This window comes from Haliotis cracherodii, unplaced genomic scaffold (genome assembly GCF_022045235.1).
Source record: "Haliotis cracherodii isolate W230 unplaced genomic scaffold, xgHalCrac1.p SCAF_10, whole genome shotgun sequence".
Classification (NCBI taxonomy): domain Eukaryota; kingdom Metazoa; phylum Mollusca; class Gastropoda; order Lepetellida; family Haliotidae; genus Haliotis; species Haliotis cracherodii.
The window spans coordinates 27,771,435-27,785,144 of record NW_027266265.1 but is presented as its reverse complement, the minus strand read 5'-3'; the positions used below and the strand labels follow the sequence as shown (position 1 = coordinate 27,785,144).

At 37.2% G+C, this 13,710-nt stretch overlaps 1 protein-coding gene across 3 annotated transcripts in view; it reads right to left on the bottom strand.

Annotated features, from left to right (window-relative positions):
• LOC139454232 (serine-rich adhesin for platelets-like) overlaps positions 1–13,710 on the bottom strand; it is a 117,577-nt gene that overhangs the window by 53,095 nt on the left and 50,772 nt on the right. The window lies entirely within an intron of this gene.

The following is a 13,710-nucleotide window of genomic DNA, read 5'->3' as shown; positions in this document are numbered from 1 at the left end:
TCAATTCTACCAAATTAAGTGAAATGAGCAGGGCATTGGAAGAGGATACAATCTAAAATCTAAAACCTAAATTAATGTCTGTGTGACTGTTAAATGCAGGGACCCTGGCTTATATTGGAAATTAATGTCTTTAACACGAGTAGCATAGATTTCATAACCATCCTATCACTTTTATAAGACTTTTGTTATTTACTAATAAACTCCGGTTTTCCAATCGTCATCTCAATCCATAGGATACTTATTAATCAAGAAGCAAATTTTATGTATCTATGTCCACAGGAACTTTTCAGCACTGTCATTTGTAGAGTCCAAACAATTTTTTTTCATTATAAACACATTTTATTGACCGCGTAAAAAGTACTAGACAAAGCTAAATCACTGACTCTGCCTCTTGTTACAATGTAACAGAACATATAGAATAATGCAATATGGTGCCCAGATTGACCTGTGTTTACTGAAGATACACACTTGTCTCAAATGTTTTTGAATTAGTCATTTTTCAATTGATAATTTGAAATTGAATATGATGTAAAATCAGAAACACAAAGGTTCATATAATATCAAGGAATGACAATATTAAGGGTTTTTTCTGCTTTACAGAAAGTGGCCATGTGTGTTGGGTGAGAGCAGTGTGGGAAATCTCTACCATCTTGAGTCCCGTGCTGCTGATCAGCTCCTGGGTGAAGGAGGTAACTTGTGAGGGGTCAAATACTACTGTACACAATGAACACTGTTAACAGTTGTTCTCACATTATGCGAATAGCACTGTCAAAATTATTCCCAGCTCTAAGCCTCCTCTGGCTGGGCAGACAGATAATGCATAAATTAGGTCAGCAAGACACAAGAATTCCATCAGAAATATCCATATGTGATAAAATATATTTGATACTTCTATCTTACAATTCATATCTTGCAAACACATCAGCCGGACAACAAACTGTCACCAACAACGTGTCTCTCCCAGATCACCAAGAGTGATGTAGAAGGGTGTGGGGGTAGGGGGTTGCCTGTCATCCTCAGAGGGGCTTATTACACTTAATGATGTGTTAATGATATAACCATGTACTCAGATAATACATTAGGCATATTTACAAACAATTGTAAATGCATCCCAAAACACTGAATGTACTGATCTATGGGCATCACATCTTTCTAGGGAGAATTTTGCTTCTGGAATTAAGGATGCTTGATTTTTACAATGACATTCATCACCAACATCACCATTACATTGTCAAGATATACTTTCTCTCTTTTTCCAACCTAGACCATCTCCCTGTTTCTTAGTACAATCTAATAGGACAAATGGAAACAAACATCCAGACAATTTCTAAATAAAAGTTGAGTGCATCAAGGTGAACATTAAACTGTACTATTCCGAATCTGAACATGTATGATTAATAATATTCTTCCTATCAGGATATTTCAAACCTTCATTTCCTTGGTTGGGTACTCATCTCAGAAGAATGAGTTGAATTTGTTTCAGAACCTGACAACATAAAATGTCCATATTTCTGACCCACACAGAAGTATTATGATACAGGACATGCATATTTGATAAACAATACTTTTATTGTGTGTGTGTGTGTGTGTGTGTGTGTGTGTGTGTGTGTGTGTGTGTGTGTGTGTGTGTGTGTGTGTGTGTGTGTGTGTGTGTGTCTGTCTGTCTATGTAGTGGTTGTGTTGTGTGTGTGTGTGTGTCTATGTAGTGGTTGTGTTGTGTGTGTGTGTGTGTGTGTGTGTAGTGGTTGTGTTGTGTGTGTGCGTGCATGAGAAACCATCCATATCCATAACCAGTGTGTTGTTTAGTGTGTGTTGTTTAGTGTGTGTTGTTTAGTGTGTGTGTGTGTTGTGTATGTTGTTTAGTGTGTGTGTGTGTGTGTGTGTGTGTGTGTGTGCAGTGTGTGGTGCTTGTGTCTGTACTGTGTGTGTGCGTTGTGTGTGATGTTTGTTTCTGTACTCTCTGTGTTTTGTGTGTTGTGCTATGTTGTGTGTAGTGTGTGTGTGTGTGTGCGTGTGCGTGTGCGTGCGCATGTGTGAGATACCAACAATAGTAGTCATGGTGGATGTCAAGCTAGATGTAATGCCATTAAATTGTCAACTAAAGGCTCAACAGCCAACAAAATCAATAATATCTAACTACTGGTATCCTTGCAGTGTAGGAGATTTGAACAATTGTTAAAAGTAAAACTAAAAACTTTCAGTTCTTCAAAACAATAAATGTCTCTTGAAATTTGTAATGAACTCTCAAAGGTGTTATTCATCACAACTCTGTCCAAAATGTAATAACACATGCCTACAAGAGTTCAGGAATCACATATTGGCAATTTCATAAATTACAATTCCAAATAAAATTAATTTAAAATGCCTGCCCAACAAGATTGAGGAAGCAGTTGTCTCTAACAAATATTTCATTTCATGAGGTTTGTTTAATCATGTAATTTGAAACAGTCGATTTACAAATTCATTCTCAAATTCTGATTCTGATGTACCATTATGGAAGAGACTTGTACACATAAACTGCCCTGAAAATAAACAAGGTGATTGCACCTCACTGGCTGAGACATTCACTGCTGAGCTAGCCAAGAAACACACATAATTGTTTTATGAGAGATTTGTATTATTAGGGACTGTTCATAATTTTCTAGGCCATCAAAACCAAACTAAAATCCCCCCAAAACAAATTAAAAAGAACCACAACAAAACACATTAAAAACATGCAACGTTTTTTAATGCCCCCCTACCCTTCTGCACAGCATCCATGTGGAGCCTCCTCTGATGTCTACATTTCAGAACTGTGCCCCCATCCCTTCTTTTGCTGTCAGTTTTTCCTTACCCCAACCCCAACACATACACACACCTCTCTTCAAATCATATATTTTTCAGTGTTTTCAAAATATGGGGAGTCCTGGGATCCTTGAGGTATGCTCCTTCAGTACTTGAACTTAAGATCTCTGAATGTTTCACCTTTAACACTGAGGCGGTGACAAGGACCACTGACTTAAATGGTTAATTTCAAACACTGTATTTGAATCAGAATATGTACATATTTCACTTTTAAAGCATTCTCATATCTTGTTGCACTGCTGACTGAGTGTCATGCAATATCCGTATCTGTACATCCACATCCAAGGAAATGTCTTGTAGGTTTGCAATTATGACAAACAATAACTGCATTAAAAACCCTCATAAACTACATTTTCGGATTTCAAGGCATCTTGGAAAAAACCTGAGTATGAATGGTATCAGGTTTCTTGATAAACAAAAGAAAGAGTCTTCTGATATATAACACATCTTAATGCCTCAGATAACGTTTCTTGCCTCAATATCAATGAACAAATATTTGTAGTGAAAGATCTAGAAGTTTGTTCATGATGTTAACATTCTTGCAGAAATAATTCTCCTTTCTACTGATGATGTCGTATTCAAGTGAAAACAGAATGGGGACTTGTCTTTTCAGAAAATACAAAAAATCTAATGTAGAAATCATGGTATTATAATAATGTAAAACTATTCAATATGAACAGGTCAGGTTAATAGCCATTTAACCCATCACCTTTCTAGTGGCGATCAAACAGAGTGCATGGAGGAGTTATCTTCCTTTGCTCTATTAGTACAGTTCAGCATCTAATGCTTGCAGTTATGGTGCATATGTAGAAAAAAAAAGTATTGATCGCACGACATAAAGAACAGACAGACATCACACGAGAGCAAAAAAGATGTGGCTCTGCATCAACGATATCGTCTGGGTCTGCACAGACGAACACAATCAAAGCGCACGCTTAAAATTCTAACAGACATAACAAGAAAACCAACCTGTTTGGCTCAATGTTGGAAGGGAAATTTGTATTTTAAGCATGTTTGAAACAAAGGCATCAATCAAAACTGTCAACTAAATGCAAAATTGTACATATTTGTCACATATTATGTGAATATTATTTGCAAGATGTCCATAAGGGAGATGCATTTAACAAACTGAGAAGTGGAAATGATCATGAAACTTATGGCTGCACTAATAATAAATTGACAAATTCACACAGAGAACCAGTATCTTGAGTAACATTTTGGATACAGATACAGACACTGTGTAATAGACTCCAATCAATCAATAACATGAATACACCAAATGTCAAAAAGGCAACTTGTTGATTGCATTAACGCAAATGACTAATGAATCTTAAGCAAGCATTAAATTAAAAGCACAGAAATGATGTATCTTGGATGGACTTGATCTGAACATGAAATTATCCAACAAATATTTCAACCCTGTTATGAACTAAAGCAGTTGACTCATTTATCTGCATAAAAAATGAAACAACATAATGAGACTGGCTTTAATAATGTTTTTGATATTTATTGATAAATGTTATATTCTATAGAGAACCTGTTCTAGAAAGGGAGGTTTGAGTTAAGTGTCCAATGTGGGCACCTAAGTTACATTATATGGAGCTCTGCCCTTTGCCATAACATCAGCTCATAACATGAGCGTACTAGTTTACATTGACACCCTATAAAGATGTTCCTCTTTAAGTAACAAGAAGACATGGCAAAGTTGACTTCTTTGGCTGGAAAATGAAGGCATAATACAAGGCAACATGCAAAACATATTTAAATGGATAAAATGGGTATACCGGTAACCTTGCCAAGGAGAGACTTGCATTAAATGGATATACCGGTACCCTTCACCAGGAGAGTCTTGCATTAGTTGGTTGGTTTGTTGTTTTACACCGCACTCAACAATGTTCCAGCTAAATGATGGGGGTATGTAAATAATCGAGTCTGGACCAGACAATCCAGTGATTAATATCATGAGCATCAATCCATGCAATTGGGATCGATGACCTGCATCAACCAAGTCAGCGAGCCTGACCATCCGATCCCGTTAGTCGCCTTTTACGGCAAGCATGGGTTGCTGAAGACCTTTTCTACCCCAGAATCTTCACAGTGGAGCCTTGCATTAAATGGACATACCAGTAACCTTCCCCAGTTGAGAATTACCATTAAATGGATATAACAGTAACCTTCCCCAGGTGAGACTTACCATTAAATGGGTATACTGGTAACCTTCCCCAGGTGAGACTTAGCATTAAATGGATATACCGGTAACCTTCCCCAGGTGAGACTTAGCATTAAATGGATATACTGGTAACCTTCCCCAGTTGAGAATTACCATTAAATTGATATACCAGTAACCTTCCCCAGGTGAGACTTAGCATTAAATGGATATAACAGTAACCTTCCCCAGGTGAGACTTAGCATTAAATGGATATAACAGTAACCTTCCCCAGGTGAGACTTAGCATTAAATGGATATACTGGCAACCTTCCCCAGTTGAGAATTACCATTAAATTGATATAACAGTAACCTTCCCCAGGTGAGACTTAGCATTAAATGGATATAACAGTAACCTTCCCCAGGTGAGACTTAGCATTAAATGGATATAACAGTAACCTTCCCCAGGTGAGACTTAGCATTAAATGGATATACTGGTAACCTTCCCCAGTTGAGACTTAGCATTAAATGGATATAACAGTAACCTTCCCCAGGTGAGACTTGCATTAAATGGATATACCGGTAACCTTCCCCAGGTAAGACTTAGCATTAAATGGATATACTGGTAACCTTCCCCAGTTGAGAATTACCATTAAATTGATATACCAGTAACCTTCCCCAGGTGAGACTTAGCATTAAATGGGTATACTGGTAACCTTCCCCAGGTGAGACTTAGCATTAAATTGATATACCAGTAATCTTCCCCAGGTGAGACTTAGCATTAAAAGGGTATACCGGTAACCTTCCTCAGGTGAGACTTAGCATTAAATGGACATACCGGCAAACTTCGCCAGTTGAGACTTAGCATTAAATGGGTATACTGGTAACCTTCCCCAGGTGAGACTTGCATTAAATGGGTATACCAGTAACCTTCCCCAGGTGAGACTTAGCATTAATTGGATATACCGGTAACCTTCCCCAGGTGAGACTTAGCATTAAATGGGTATACCAGTAACCTTCCCCAGGTGAGAATTACCATTAAATGGATATAACAGTAACCTTCCCCAGGTGAGACTTACCATTAAATGGGTATACCGGTAACCTTCCCCAGGTGAGACTTAGCATTAAATGTATATACCGGTAACCTTCGCCAGGTGAGACTTAGGCTGAAATGGGCATACCGGTAACCTTCCCCAGGTGAGTCTTGCATTAAATAGATAAACTGGTAACCTTCGCCAGGTGAGACTTAGGATGAAATGGGCATACCGGTAACCTTCCCCAGGTGAGTCTTGCATTAAATAGATAAACTGGTAACCTTCGCCAGGTGAGACTTAGGATGAAATGAGTATACCGATAACCTTCCTAATGTGAGATTTCAGTATTTGTGGGGTAAACTTCCCCATGTGAGACTGAGTTGTGTGATAACATTCCTCATGTGAAACCTCAGTGGTGAGTGTAACAGTCCCCATGTGAGACTTGTGTGGGTCACATTCTCTGTAGCGGCCATATTGAAAATCAAATTCGAACCTCTTGAACAAAGTTTGCTGTGATCATTGGTTGGAAGTAGCATGTGAAGTTACAAGTTCACTGGTTCAGTGGAGAATGACGGGATTATGTGTACAGTGAGGGGAAATTCCTTTTCAGGGAATTTAAGGAACATGGTCCAAGTGCAAAGGGAAAATAAAGACACAAAAAAAGTGATTGAGTAATGTCCATGAATTACTTTTTCAATATGGCTGTTGCAGTGGCCAAATTGAAAATTGGATTCAAACCTCTTGAACCAATTCAGGTGTCATCACTGGATGTAACAGTTATAAGAAGTTTCACTTAAATGTTCCAGTGATTTCTTAGGAAAAGATTTTTACAGATGCTGATGGGCTAGCAGGCCATAACATAAACTCACTTGCCTTTCAGACAGGTCACCTTAAATGATACCAGAGGCTACATCTTTATAAAAACAATAACAATGGTGGGATTATATTAACTTATAATATTTTTGTGTTGAATCAATTAATAAATAATGCTATTATTTCCTCTTAAACAGTGAATACATAGCACTGAAAAAGTGGCAACATGACCTTCTAAGAGCATTGTTGATTAGTTTAACTGATGTTGCGTCTGATTAAGTTTTAGGAAACTTGTTCTGCTTATCTGACACGAGTGAGACGAACGGATTCGCTAATTAGAAGACATTGTGACAGATGCAGAAGTACGTAAAATGTCAGCGTATTAATTTTCATTATTGCTCTGTCTTAATTTGATATTGAGTACTGATATCTGTAATTAGTATGCACTGCTATGGATACAGGTCTCAATTACAGCAAATCAAATCACACCAGGAATATATAAGTATAATCACAAATCTCAACTTTCTAATGGTTTAATCTGGTCATATTAACCTAAATCCTTCAGGCATGAGAGTAGGAAACTATCATTAGCTACAAGTTCTAATTTCACCATTAACTGGCACAATGGCACCACATTACAGAGTTGATAATGTGCCAGAACTTGATGAATCTTTTTTAATAAAGCTGAAAAAGAATCACAAAAAGGAAAAAAATCTGTGAGATGATGCTTGAATATATTGAAAGTTGTGCTTGGAAAATTGACCCCAGTCAAGCAGAGTGAGTGAATAGATTTCTTTTTAAATTACAGACTGGGATTACCCAATGCATCAAATAATGCACACCAATGACACAACTTTGGACAAAAAATGCCATGTTTTTAAGTCTGACAGGAGAAAAACAAACAATTCTCGGTAAGATGATTGATAAAATAACAATATGGGGGCCAAATTAGTTAAATGACATGCTCTATGACGTCAAAGAAGCCAGTACTTTTTTGCTGCGTGATCATAAACAATGGTCCTGAATTACAAAAATATCACGCCATGTAATGCTAGGCCCCTCAATCTGGAGTAATTCACGTCTTTTAATCTGTATGATATGGAAACCATGTAGACCTCTCCACAGGAAGGGACTATTTTCACAACTTGATTATTGACATTATTGTGTTTTGGTCAGTGTTAATGCAGTTCAGATGTCCAATACAAGGTCACAGACTCACCCCTAACACTCATGCAAAATCAAAACACTTCCTCCAGAACAAAAGCGCTTCAGCTCGGTTGTATTCTTAATGAGGCTCTCCATGATAGACATCCACATTTAATGAATTCAGAAATTCTTGTTTTTTTTAAAGCTGGAAAATCCCCCAAATGATAATAACTGAATCAACTGAGCAGCAAAGACGTAAAGCTTGCTTGATCAAGACCATATTCTTGTTGAATCCAATGTTATTTTCTGTTTTATGATGATTTTTTGGTCACCATTTAAAAAATCAATCGGAACACAAAGAGGCTGTAAGTAAACAAACAGCAAAGAAAAGATTTCATTTTGGTAGATTACTTTAGATATTCAGCTGATGTAGTGAGAACTTTTACTACATATCAGAAAACATCCCATACAAGAACAATTCACTTAAGACTCACTGATAATTTCTGGTGCTGCTGTTTGATAATCAAATATCTTTCAAAAGTTAAGTCTGATTTCTGTCCACTGCACCAATGTATTGTGCAAATATAGCATAGTCCATGAAGTAGTCACTGCTGGAGGTAATAAATGCACAAACTTAATTTCTGTTTCACTGAATTATGACCACTGTCCTAATTTGGACTAAACAGCCAAGATTCGTCGGAATTCACCTACACGTAACAGATTTGAACTGAGCTCCCAAATGCCAGGCTTGAACTGAAACAGCCTATGGGCAGACTGATTTGGACTGAATGAACATACCTTTGACCACAAGATCTGAACTAGGTCTGATATTATTAAGACCAAACTGATCTTCACATGAGTGAACTCTGATTGTCTGGATGATTCTTATCTCAATACTTCCTAACTACAGTGAACCTGCTTTCTCCATCATTAAAGTTTCGTGCAAAGAAACTAAGCACATAAACTGCTGTTGTAATCTATTTTCATTCAGTATTTAAAAGCATTCAAATATTTCCATTATATCAGCAATTTTTCTAAAAGAAAAGAACAATTAAATCTTTAAGTAGCTAAATACTCAGAATTTTCCATGGCTAAACTTTTAAGTATGTTTTAACCTCTGGCATACTGACGTTTGTCCAAAATATAAATAAACAGCAATTGGTGTTTTGTTTACACTTAAGAAACTCCTATTTATTGCATTTGCACGTCAAATACTCAAACCTGTTGCAGTTGACACATGGCAGGTTTTAACATTGAAATTACCAGCCACTCAATGCTGTTTTTAAATGGATTAAAGTATTCAGTTTTGGGGCAAAAATAATAAGGGTAAATTTCGAACACCTCCAAGACAAGGGCCTCTCATGGTTTGCCACACACACAATGCGGCAAAGATATTTTCTTTCCGAGGCCATGCTGCTTTTGAACCCCGACATATGCGCCTCAGTACGTGAATGTTTGCCATCTGGGCAATTGAGCAACGTACCACTTCCTGGCATTCTATCACATGATTTTGAAACCTACACGATACGTAAAAACATCCAAACCATTGTTTGAATTGGCTTTCATTAAACGCATGTTTTTTATCCAATCATAGCGAATTTATTTCACATGTAGGTTTTGCCCATAATGCTTGTGGAACACACTTAGAAGTACACCCCAATGTTGCAGCCTCTCCCTTCTACCCTACGTTTCCTCACCAAATGAGTTCACCAGGGAGGTAGTCCAACATTTTTATCCCACTGTCCATCCATCTTTCTTTTTTGTGTGTGGTATATTCCAATTGAATTGAAGGGATCCTATTTCACAAGTATGAGGTTCTTCCTTTAGACTCAGTCAGCTTAAATACCTCATTGGCTGTAAAGGACAAGCTCTTTTCTTGAAGAAAAAATATTCCAACCTTATTGGAGGAACATCTATCTTTTACAACATTACTTCAATTGAACATACATCATTTTTCTTTTTTTGATTTCAAAGTTGAGTATTGCATATCTTTGTTTTGCTATCAGATGAAAACATAAACAGAGAATTTTAAAACTCAATAAATCTAACTGTTTGTTACAACTTATTTGAAAAGCAGTTTCATGACTTTACATATAACCATATCTTGAAAAGTGTGTTTAGCTAATGTGTGAATTAAAAAATCTTGTTGTTTCATTAATGTCAACATGATATACAATAGAAATTAGGACTGGGACGAGTCCAAATTTACTACCCTGGTACCCGACCAGCTATTACCTGAACATATACAAGTACCTGCTGTAGGTGTCAAGAGTTGGGTACACCATGTCCTATTGTACACCATGACAAAGCAAGGGTCCAGGTTGTCCCGTTGGTACCCGGATCCTATTGAGGACCCAACCAACCCGAGTACCTGAGTTACCCCGGCCTTACCCTGATACAGATGTGGAAATTAAATAATGTTTGGTAATGCACAAGTGAAAAGATGTGAGGACTAGCAGGTACATCCAAACTATAAAAACACTAGATTCAAATTGTATGTGTACCCGTTTTATTTGTTCATGGTGACTTCCCATATAGTCATACTTTACAAATGCTGAAAATACAACAATGACATCTCTTGCTTGTAACATGTTTCCAAACTGTTTTGCAAGAAGGTAATGATGTAATAGTAAAGAATATAGATGCACAAATTCAGACACTTTCACTGTCTTAAACGCATTGGTCTTTATAAGAAGTGTTAAGCATTGGTAGAGAGAAAAGCACCCCATCCTGTCTACTTGTGTGTGTGCCTGTCAATGCATGTTCATCTATGCATTGCAGCATCCCTCATGCAATCCATGCATGTCTATTACAACTGTTAAATTGTTTACAGATCCATGAGGTTCAAATCTCAGCCTGAGGGAACCCACTATGATAGGGCTACCCTCTAATTCTTATAAGGAATCAAACTCATTTAGTAAAAGTTCAAGACAATGTTCTTATAGATATACTTATGTAGATGTCTAAACAACAACCAACTGATTCTCTCTCCCAGTGTTACTTCTGTCCCATCCTGAATAGATCCATAGGTTGTCAACACATCAAACATTATGCCTCATTATGAAATTAAATTCAGAAGCATCAGTTTCAGGCATGACTGATGTGAAAATCTTCTTCTAATTGAAATACTATCACATGTGCTGGTAGTCTACACCAGAAACAATTCAGTATCAGAAACCCTTGAATAATAGTCTGTTAAAGTAATCAATTCCCATGACAGTGGAAACTCTCAAGCTGAGATCAACACAGATCCTTGGCAAATGCACAAAACTATTTTCCGCTAATTACTTCCTAATGTTGGTAAAGTTTTGTTTAGAAAAATAAGTGATTGCCAACATCAAATAACAGCATTCCTTATTATCCTCTCTGACTTCAAAATATGAAAGTTTTAAATCAAGGTATTAAAGTAAGGTCGTCAAATGCTGATCACAATTTTGAACAGCTGCTTCAAATAGATATGTTAATATTGTATTTATCAATTCAATTTTCTTATGATGAAGAAGGCTGAGATGAGGAAAAAAGAAACCTTTATTTAACATACTTAAGGAATGTTGGTTTAACCCTAATGGCTTCAAGGAGTTCAAATTCAATAATTTACAAAAGTGTAACATAAGAAAAGAAATTAAAATGTAACATGATTGCTTACATTCTATGCAGCACCATCATGTTATGAGAGAAGAAGAACACCATCTATAGGCAGCTGTTTATTTTATGATTTCAATCTGTTGAGCAAACAAGCCCCCACATAGACCTTTCCAGCATATAGTATTACACTAACAGTTTCACACTCAGCTAGGGTTTTTTTCTTGGCTGTAACCAACACACAATGAATACAATATGGCCATTTTTATGATTGAAATGAGAGGCTTGTTCCTTACAAATTAACTTGATGGAATTAACAGCAGTGAGGAACTTCTTTAAAACATTTTAAAGCCATTTCTCATTTACTCTCTCCTAAAAAAGGGGATCTTTATGGTCTAAACTGCTTTTGTAAACATTGTTTTATCAACTTGGTGGCCTGGAAGAAGCTACCCAGTCTTTCCCACCCTCCCAAGCTTGTTTGCACATCTTAAATTTCAGCTAAACCTACAGGCAGTTGTCAAGCTAATATCATATTCTGTGTTTTCTCATTGTGCTCCCAGACACTTGGTAATTACACACACATCCATTAAAGAGTCCTCATACTTTGTACAGATTGAATGCAATAAATTGGGTCAACTGGTAGGCTGTGGTGACCCTGGGTGACCCCTAGGTAATTACATTCAGACGCTGGGAGGGTGATTAGACCAATCAAAACAGGTGTGCCTACGTATTGACGGCTGGTGACATTCGAGAGACGCACAGGTATTCATTAACCTAGGGTTCCTATAGATACACGACTTGCAATGAAAGAATGTGTGGCTACTAATTATGAGAACAGGTTTTGAAGTTGGGGCTGTGGCAAACACTCCTTTTTTAGGTCCAAGCATTGAGGTTACTTTTATCTTTTTGAGAAATTCAAACTACATGAGGGAGCGCAATTTCAAATGGATAAGATTATCTTTGCAAAGAATATGAATTTACTTCGCCTCGTCATAAGGGCATTTATAAGTTTGGTTCATTACATAAAAGCTGATCAAATCTTCAAAACTTATAAACAGAGATTATCTTCTAAATTTTTAAACTGGAGAAGGCTGTCAGAAAAAGTTGATCTCAAGGGGAAACCTTGATAAGCCCTATCCCAAACTGGGAGTTATGGTAAGCTCTTCAACAAAGACAACCCCTGAAATGTTTCAAGGAGGGTCTAGACCATGGCCCTCTATATGGTGGGCGCTTTCCAACTTGACTCTTCATTTGTAAAACAGTCGGGTGGGAAGTTCAAGTATGGCTGTTGATATATGCATGTTTTTTCACTGTTCATCTTCACTAAGGACTCTTTAGTAACATGCTCAAGCTGTTGATTTGGGGGCAAGCTCTCCAAACCCTCTGTTATTTTAGATAGGAGACAAAAATGGCATCTTTAAAACCATCACTAAGGAATGAGGAATCCCTTACCAAACTGGCGGAAGGGGTTCGGTATACTGCATTCTCTCAGTTTGTAGTTTTACACCACTCTCCACAATATTCCAGCAACATGACGGCAGCCCATAAACAATAGAGTCAGGACCAGACAAACCAGTGATTGATATTGTGAGCAACAATCCATGCCATTTGGGTACGATCACAGGCCATCAACCAAGCCTGATGATCTATGTCATTAAGATGGTTGCACAAGATAGACTGATGGGGACCAATACTAATCCGGAATCCCCTGGGATGTCTGTTCACCATTTGCATCTATCCAGCACTTGTTTTAGTGTGGATCAGTGTAATTTTGAGACATAATGTTGATGCAGAAGGCAAAGACAATAAGTGATAGCTACATAGTCCTTTCAACATGAATTGTTAAACGAATATCAGCAACATGCACTTCGTGCGAAAATCAGCATTATCCTCAAAAGCATGAAGCAATAATGATTTGTTAGCTTGCGATAAAACATTTATAGATTAGGAGGAACACTAACATATTCTGGTCATCTTTTCACAAGGGCAAAGGTGTACTGGGTGAGGTAGAAGAGGAGGGGAAAGATTCATGAAGTCTAATGTTTCTGTAAGACCATATCAATGTTCTTTTCTCACCTTATTTTCTTATAAAAAAAAATCATTTGTACGTTTGTACTTTCTACAGCATGTCATTTTGAACCTGTAA